Below are 7198 nucleotides of genomic sequence, written 5' to 3' on the forward strand. Positions count from 1 at the left end.
TCTGCCTTCAGAAATAAAAGCTTCTTCCAAGTGGGTGTGACACACACCTACTCCCATTGCCTGCTGCACTGCTGCTTGGATTCCACCTGGCGATCTGTTCACCGTCTGCCCTGGCCTGTCTCCCCCTGTCTGGTACAGGTACCTCCACCACACTCACCCCTCTCTCCCGAGCTTTCGCTCACCTCCAGCACACATGCACTGTTTGGGCGAGTGACTCTGAACTTACAATGGCTAGCCCCACATATTTTTTTTTTTCTTGTGCATCTTGCTATTTTGCTATTTGCCTCATGACTACTGTATACTTTGTTGACTACAAACTTTCTTTACCCCACTGTGGGACAGACTGTTTGTTCTCACACTCAGGACTCTGACTCTCTATTGGCTTTGTATTCATGTTACCTGATGAAATTGCTGTACAATATGATCTCGTTGCCATCTGATGCACATTCAGATGTCATACATCAGCATTGCAGAGCTGTCCCTGTCCTCTGCCTTGATTGTATTACTGTTGATGATATCTGGAAATGTGGATGTACTCCCTGGCACATCTACTGTTGCTAGCCCCAATTCTGTCTTGTGCTCTGATATCTGCTTCACTAACATGGATCAATTGAAAATGTGGGTTCATAACGCCAATCCAGATGTGTTGGTCATTACTGAGACGTGGTTAAGGAAGAGGGTTTTGAATACTGATGTTATCCTTTATGGTTATAAGCTTTTTCGGCAAGACAGATCTTCCAAAGGTGGGGGAGTGGCAATCTTTACCAAGGATCACCTTCAGTGCTTGGTTGTCTCTACCAAGTCTGTCCCCAAACAATTTGATTTGCTGGTTTTAAGTATTAAACTTTCAAATAGCTCTTTGTTGACTGTTGCTGGATGCTATCGTCCTCCATCAGCACCGGTCTGTACCCTACCTGCCCTAAGCTCTCTCCTGGCCCCTTACACTAAGTCTGAATTTGTCCTGCTAGGTGACCTAAACTGGGACACGCTTAAACCACCTGACCAAGTCCTAAAGCAATGGGACTCCCTAAATCTTTATCAGATTATCACCAATCCCACAAGGTATGACTCCAAAGGCTATTTTCCTCGATGTTATCCTCACAAATAGTCCTGATAGGTGTCAGTCCCGATGTTTTCTGTAATGACCTTAGTGATCACTGTTTTACAGCCTGTGTTCGTAATGGCTGCTCAGTGAAACGACCTGTCCTGATTTGTCATAGACGCTTGCTAAAAAATTTGAATGAGCAAGCCTTCCTTCATGAAGTGGCCTCTGTAAAATGGTATAGAATCAGGTTGATCCCCTCTGTCGAAGAAGCTTGGACCTTCGTTTTTGATTTTTTTCAGTGGTATTGTTAACAAACACGCCCCCATAAAGAAAATTAGAATTAAAAACAGGTTCAGCCCCTGGTATTACCGTGATCTTGCAGAATTACTCCACCTCAAGAATTGCACTTGGCGAAAGGCTCGGCACACGCATACTCAGGCTGACTGGCTATCGTTCAGGCAAATGAGAAATAAGTGCACTCAGGCTATCCGGAAGGCCAAAGTTAGTTACTTTAAGGAGCAGTTCTCTCTCTGTGGGTCTAACCCCAAGAAGTTCTGGAAAACGGTTAAAGACCTGAACAATAAAACTTCCTCCTCACAGCTGCCCATGTCCCTTAATGTTGATGATGTGTTTTTTACTGGCAAGAAGCACATGGCTGAGCTCTTTAATCACCACTTCATTAAGTTAGGATTCCTATTTGACTCAGCCATGCCTCATTGCCTGTCCAACATTTCCTCATCTCCCACCCCTTCTAATGCAACTATCCCTGATGCTTCTCCCTCTTTTTCCCCTGCCCCGCTACAAGGTTTCTCCCTTTGGACAGTCACTGAGTCCAAGGTGCTAAAGGAGCTCCTTAAACTTGACCCCAAAAAACCATCTGGGTCAGATGGTTTAGACCCTTTCTTCTTTAAGGTTGCTGCCCCTATCATCGCCACGCCTACATTCTCTACAAAAAAGCTTTCTTAGTGTCAAACAAGCTTTCTCTACCCTTAACCTTGTTCTGAACACCTCCAAAACAAAGGTCATGTGGTTTGGTAAGAAGAATGCCCCTCTTCCCACAGGTATTATTACTACCTCTGAGGGTTTTGAGCTTGAGGTAGTCACCTCATACAAGTACTTGGGAGTATGGCTAGACAGTGCACTGTCCTTCTCTCAGCACATATCAAAGCTGCAGGCTAGAGTTAAATCTAGACTTCATTTCCTCTATCGTAATTGCTCCTCTTTCACCCCAGCTGCCAAACTAACCCTGATTCAGATGACCATCACCATGCTAGATTACGGAGACATCATTTATAGATCGGCAGGTAAGGGTGCTCTCGGGCAGCTAGATGTTCTTTACCATTTGGCCATCAGATTTGCCACAAATGCTCCTAATAGGACACATCACTGCACTCTATACCCCTCTGTAAACTGGTCATCTCTGTATACCCGTCGCAAGACCCACTGGTTGATGCTTATTTATAAAACCCTCTTAGGCCTCACTCCCCCCATCTGAGATATCTACTGCAGCCCTCATTCGCCACATATGTCCATCAGCCATTCCTTGGGCTACAATATCTATTTTGCCAATTGGCCTCACCCCTTTTACTACATGAAGCCCAGCTAATTCATCACGACTGGACTACCGATGTAATCTGCCCAAGGGTTCTTTTTGCAACAGCCCCCTCCGTCGCGACGTCACCCTGAATGCCCATCTGCTAGCTGTCTAGAGCATATCGGACTGTTAACTGTTAGCTATACCTATTTTGCCAATTGGACTGGGTACCTTTATTACACGGAACACTACTAATCGATCACGGCTGGTCTGCAGACGGATCTGCACGAGGAGGCTACAACAGACTTCTTCTGTCGCAACGTAACTCTAAGGCCCTTCTGCTAGCTTGCTAGCCCCGGCCCGCTAGCTGTCTAAATCGCCGTGTCTCCAGCCAGCTTAACTACTCACTGGACCCCTATGATCACTCGGCTACGCATGCCTCTCCCTAAAGTCAATAGGCCTTGTCCATTGCTGTTCTGGTTAGTGATTATTGTCTTATTTCACTGTAGAGCCTCTAGCCCTGCTCAATATGCCTTAGCTACCCCTTCAGTTCCACCTCCCACACATGCAGTGACATCACCTGGTTTAAATTATGTTTCTCGAGACAATATCTCTCTCGTCGTCACTCTATGCCTAGGTTTACCTCCACTGTATTCACATCCTACCATACCTTTGTCTGTACATTATGCCTTGAATTTATTGTATCGCGCCCAGAAACCTGCTCCTTTTACTCTCTGTACCGATAGCCTTTAGCCGTACCCTTATCCTACTCCTCCTCTGTTCCTCTGGTGATGTAGAGGTTAATCCAGGCCCAGCAGTGCCTAGCTCCACTCCCATTCCCCTTGGCGCTCTCATTTTTTGACTTCTGTAATCGTAAAAGCCTTGGTTTCATGGATGTTAACGTTAGAAGCCTACTCAACCAAGTTTGTTTTATTCACTGCCTTAGCACACTGCCAACCCGGATGTCCTAGCCGTGTCTGAATCCTAATTTAGGAAGACCACCAAAAACCCTGAAATTTCCATCCCTAACTATAACATTTTACGACAAGATAGAACTGCCAAAGGGGGCGGAGTGGCAACCTACTGCAGAGATAGCCTGCAGAGTTCTGTCATACTATCCAGGTCTGTGCCTAAACAATTCGAGCTTTACTTCTAAAAATCTACCTTTCCAGAAAGCCCCCAGCTGTGCCCTGGACACCATATGTGAATTGATTGCCCCCCATCTATCTTCAGAGCTCGTGCTGCTAGGTGACCTAAACTGGGACATGCTTAACACCCCGGCCATCCTACAATCTAAGCTCGATGCCCTCAATCTCACACAAATTATCAATGAACCTACCAGGTACAACCCCAAACCTGTAAACACGGGCACCCTCGTAGATATCATCCTAACCAACTTGCCCTCCAAATACACCACTGCTGTCTTCAACAAAGATCTCAGCGATCACTGCCTCATTGCCTGCATCCGTAATGGGTTTGCGGTTAAATGACCACCCCTCATCCCTGTCAAACGCTCCCTGTGTTACGTCCGTCGTCGGAAGGAGACCAAAGCGCAGCGTGGAAAGTATACATATTCATTTATTTTAGAATGAACACCAAAAACAACAAAAGATCAACGAACGTAAAGTTCTGCAGGGCTATACAGCTACTGTGAAAAAACAAGATCCCACAAACTCAGGTGGAAAACAGGCTGCCTAAGTATGATTCCCAATCAGAGACAACGAAAGACAGCTGCCTCTGATTGGGAATCATACCCGGCCAACAAAGAAATAGAAAACTAGAATGCCCACCCAAATCACACCCTGACCTAACCAAATAGAGAAATAAACAGTCTCTCTAAGGTCAGGGCGTGACACCCTGAAACGCTTCAGCGAGCAGGCCTTTCTAATCGACCTGGCCCGGGTATCATGGAAGGATATTGACCTCATCCCGTCAGTAGAGGATTCCTTGTTATTCTTTAAAAGTGCCTTCCTCACCATCATAAATAAGCATACCCCATTCAAAAAATGTAGAACCAGGAACCCTTGACCAGCACAAAAACATCCTGTGGCGTACTGCATTAGCATCAAATAGCCCCTGTGATATGCAACTTTTCAGGAAAGTTAGGAACCAATATATACAGGCAGTTAGGAAAGCTAAGGCTAGCTTTTTCAATCAGAAATTTGCATCCTGTAGTACAAACTCAAAAAAGTTCTGGGACACTGTAAAGTCCATGGAGAATAAGAGCACCTCCTCCCAGCTGCCCACTGCACTGAGACTAGGAAACACTGTCACCGCCGATAAATCCACGATAATTGAGAATTTCAATAAGCATTTTTCTACGGCTGGCCATGCTTTCCACCTGGCTACCCCTACCCCGGTCAACTGCCCCACACCCCCCACAGCAACTCGCCCAAGCCTCCCCCATTTCGCCTTCACCCAAATCCAGATAGCTGATGATCTTAAAGAGCTGCAAAATCTGGACCCCTACAAATCAGCCAGGCTAGACAATCTGGATCCTCTCTTTCTAAAATTATCTGCCGAAATTGTTGCAACCCCTATTACTAGCCAACCTCTCTTTCGTATCATCTGAGATCCCCAAAGATTGGAAAGCTGCCGCGGTCATCCCCCTCTTCAAAGGGGGAGACATTCTCGACCCAAACAGCTACAGACCAATATCTATCCTACCCTGCCTTTCTAAGGTCTTCGAAAGCCAAGTTAACAAACAGATCACCGACCATTTCGAATCCCATGTACCTTCTCCTGACTTCCGAGCTGGTCATAGGTGCACCTCAGCCACGCTCAAGGTCCCAAACAATATCATAACTGCCATCGATAAGAGACAATACTGTACAGCCGTATTCATCGACCTGGCCAAGGCTTTCGACTCTGTCAATCACCACATTCTTATTGGCAGACTCAACAGCCTTGGTTTCTCAAATTACTGACTGGTTCACCAACTACTTCTCTGATAGAGTTCAGTGTGTCAAATTGGAGGGCCTGTTGTCCGGACCTCTGGCAGTCTCTATGGGGGTGCTACACGGTTCAATTCTCGGGCCGACTCTCTTCTCTGTATACATCAATGATGTCGCTCTTGCTGCTGGTGATTCTCTAATCCACCTCTACGCAGACGACACCATTCTGTATACTTCTGGCCCTTCTTTGGACACTGTGCTAACTAACCTCCAGACGAGCTTCAATGCCATACAACTCTCTTTCCGTGGCCTCCAACTGCTCTTAAATGCAAGTAAAACGAAATGCATGCTCTTCAACCGATCGCTGCCCGCACCTGCCCTCCCATCCAGCATCACTACTCTGGACGGTTCTGACCTAGAATATGTGGACAACTACAAATACCTAGGTGTCTGGTTAGACTGTAAACTCTCCTTCCAGACCCACATTAAGCATCTCCAATACAAAATTAAATCTAGAATCGGCTTCCTATTTCACAACAAAGCATCCTTCACTCATGCTGCCAAACATACCCTCGTAAAACTGACTATCCTACCGATCCTCGACTTCGGCGATGTCATTTACAAAATCACCTCCAACAATCTACTCAACAAATTGGATGCTGTCTATCACAGTGCCATCCGTTTTGTCACCAAAGTCCCATATACTACGATCTATACACTCTCGTTGGCTGGCCCTCGCTTCATACTTGTCACCAAACCCACTGGCTCCAGGTCATCTACAAATATTTGCTAGGTAAAGCCCTGCCTTATCTCAGTTCACTGGTCACCATAGCAGCACCCACCTGCAGCACGCGCTCCAGCAGGTATATTTCACTGGTCACCCCCAAAGCCAATTCCAGCCACCCCCAAAGCCAATTCCTTCTTTGGCCGCCTTTCCTTCCAGTTCTCTGCTGCCAATGACTGGAACAAACTGCAAAAATTGCTGAAGCTGGAGACTCTTATCTCCCTCACTAACTTCAAGCACCAGCTGTCTGAGCAGCTCACAGATCATTGCACCTGTACATAGCCATCTGTAAATAGCCCATCCAACTACCTCATCCCCATACTGTATTTATTTATTTTGCTCCTTTGTACCCCAGTATCTCTACTTGCACATTCATCTTCTGCACATCGAATCACCCCAGTGTTTAATTGCTATATTGTAATTACCTAGCCACTATGGCCTATTTTATTGCCTTACCAACAAAGGTTTTGTTGGGCTTTTTTTTAATATAGAAAAAATTAACCTTATCTTACCTCATTTGCACACACTGTATATATACTTTTTTTCTACTGTATTATTGACTGTATGTTTGTTTATTTCATGTGTAACTCTGTGTTGTTGTATGTGTAGTAGGATGTCCCTTGGGGGTATCCGTACCTATGTATGACATGCGAGGGTTAGGTTAATAAACAGGCTGGAGCTAGAACCACGTCGTCGCGCGTCCTTATTTTAGATCATACTACAGTATGTGTCGAACTGCTTTGCTTTATCTTGGCCAGGTCGCAGTTGTAATTGAGAACTTGTTCTCAACTGGCCTACCTGGTTAAATAAAGGTGAATCAAAAAATATATATAAATAAAAAATACAACACCCGTTCTGCCAGTCACATTCTGTTAAAGGTCCCCAAAGCGCACACGTCCCTGGGTCGCTCCTCTTTTCAGGTCGCTGCAGCTAGTGACTGG

The sequence above is a fragment of the Salvelinus fontinalis genome, chromosome 24 (assembly GCF_029448725.1).
Source record: "Salvelinus fontinalis isolate EN_2023a chromosome 24, ASM2944872v1, whole genome shotgun sequence".
Classification (NCBI taxonomy): domain Eukaryota; kingdom Metazoa; phylum Chordata; class Actinopteri; order Salmoniformes; family Salmonidae; genus Salvelinus; species Salvelinus fontinalis.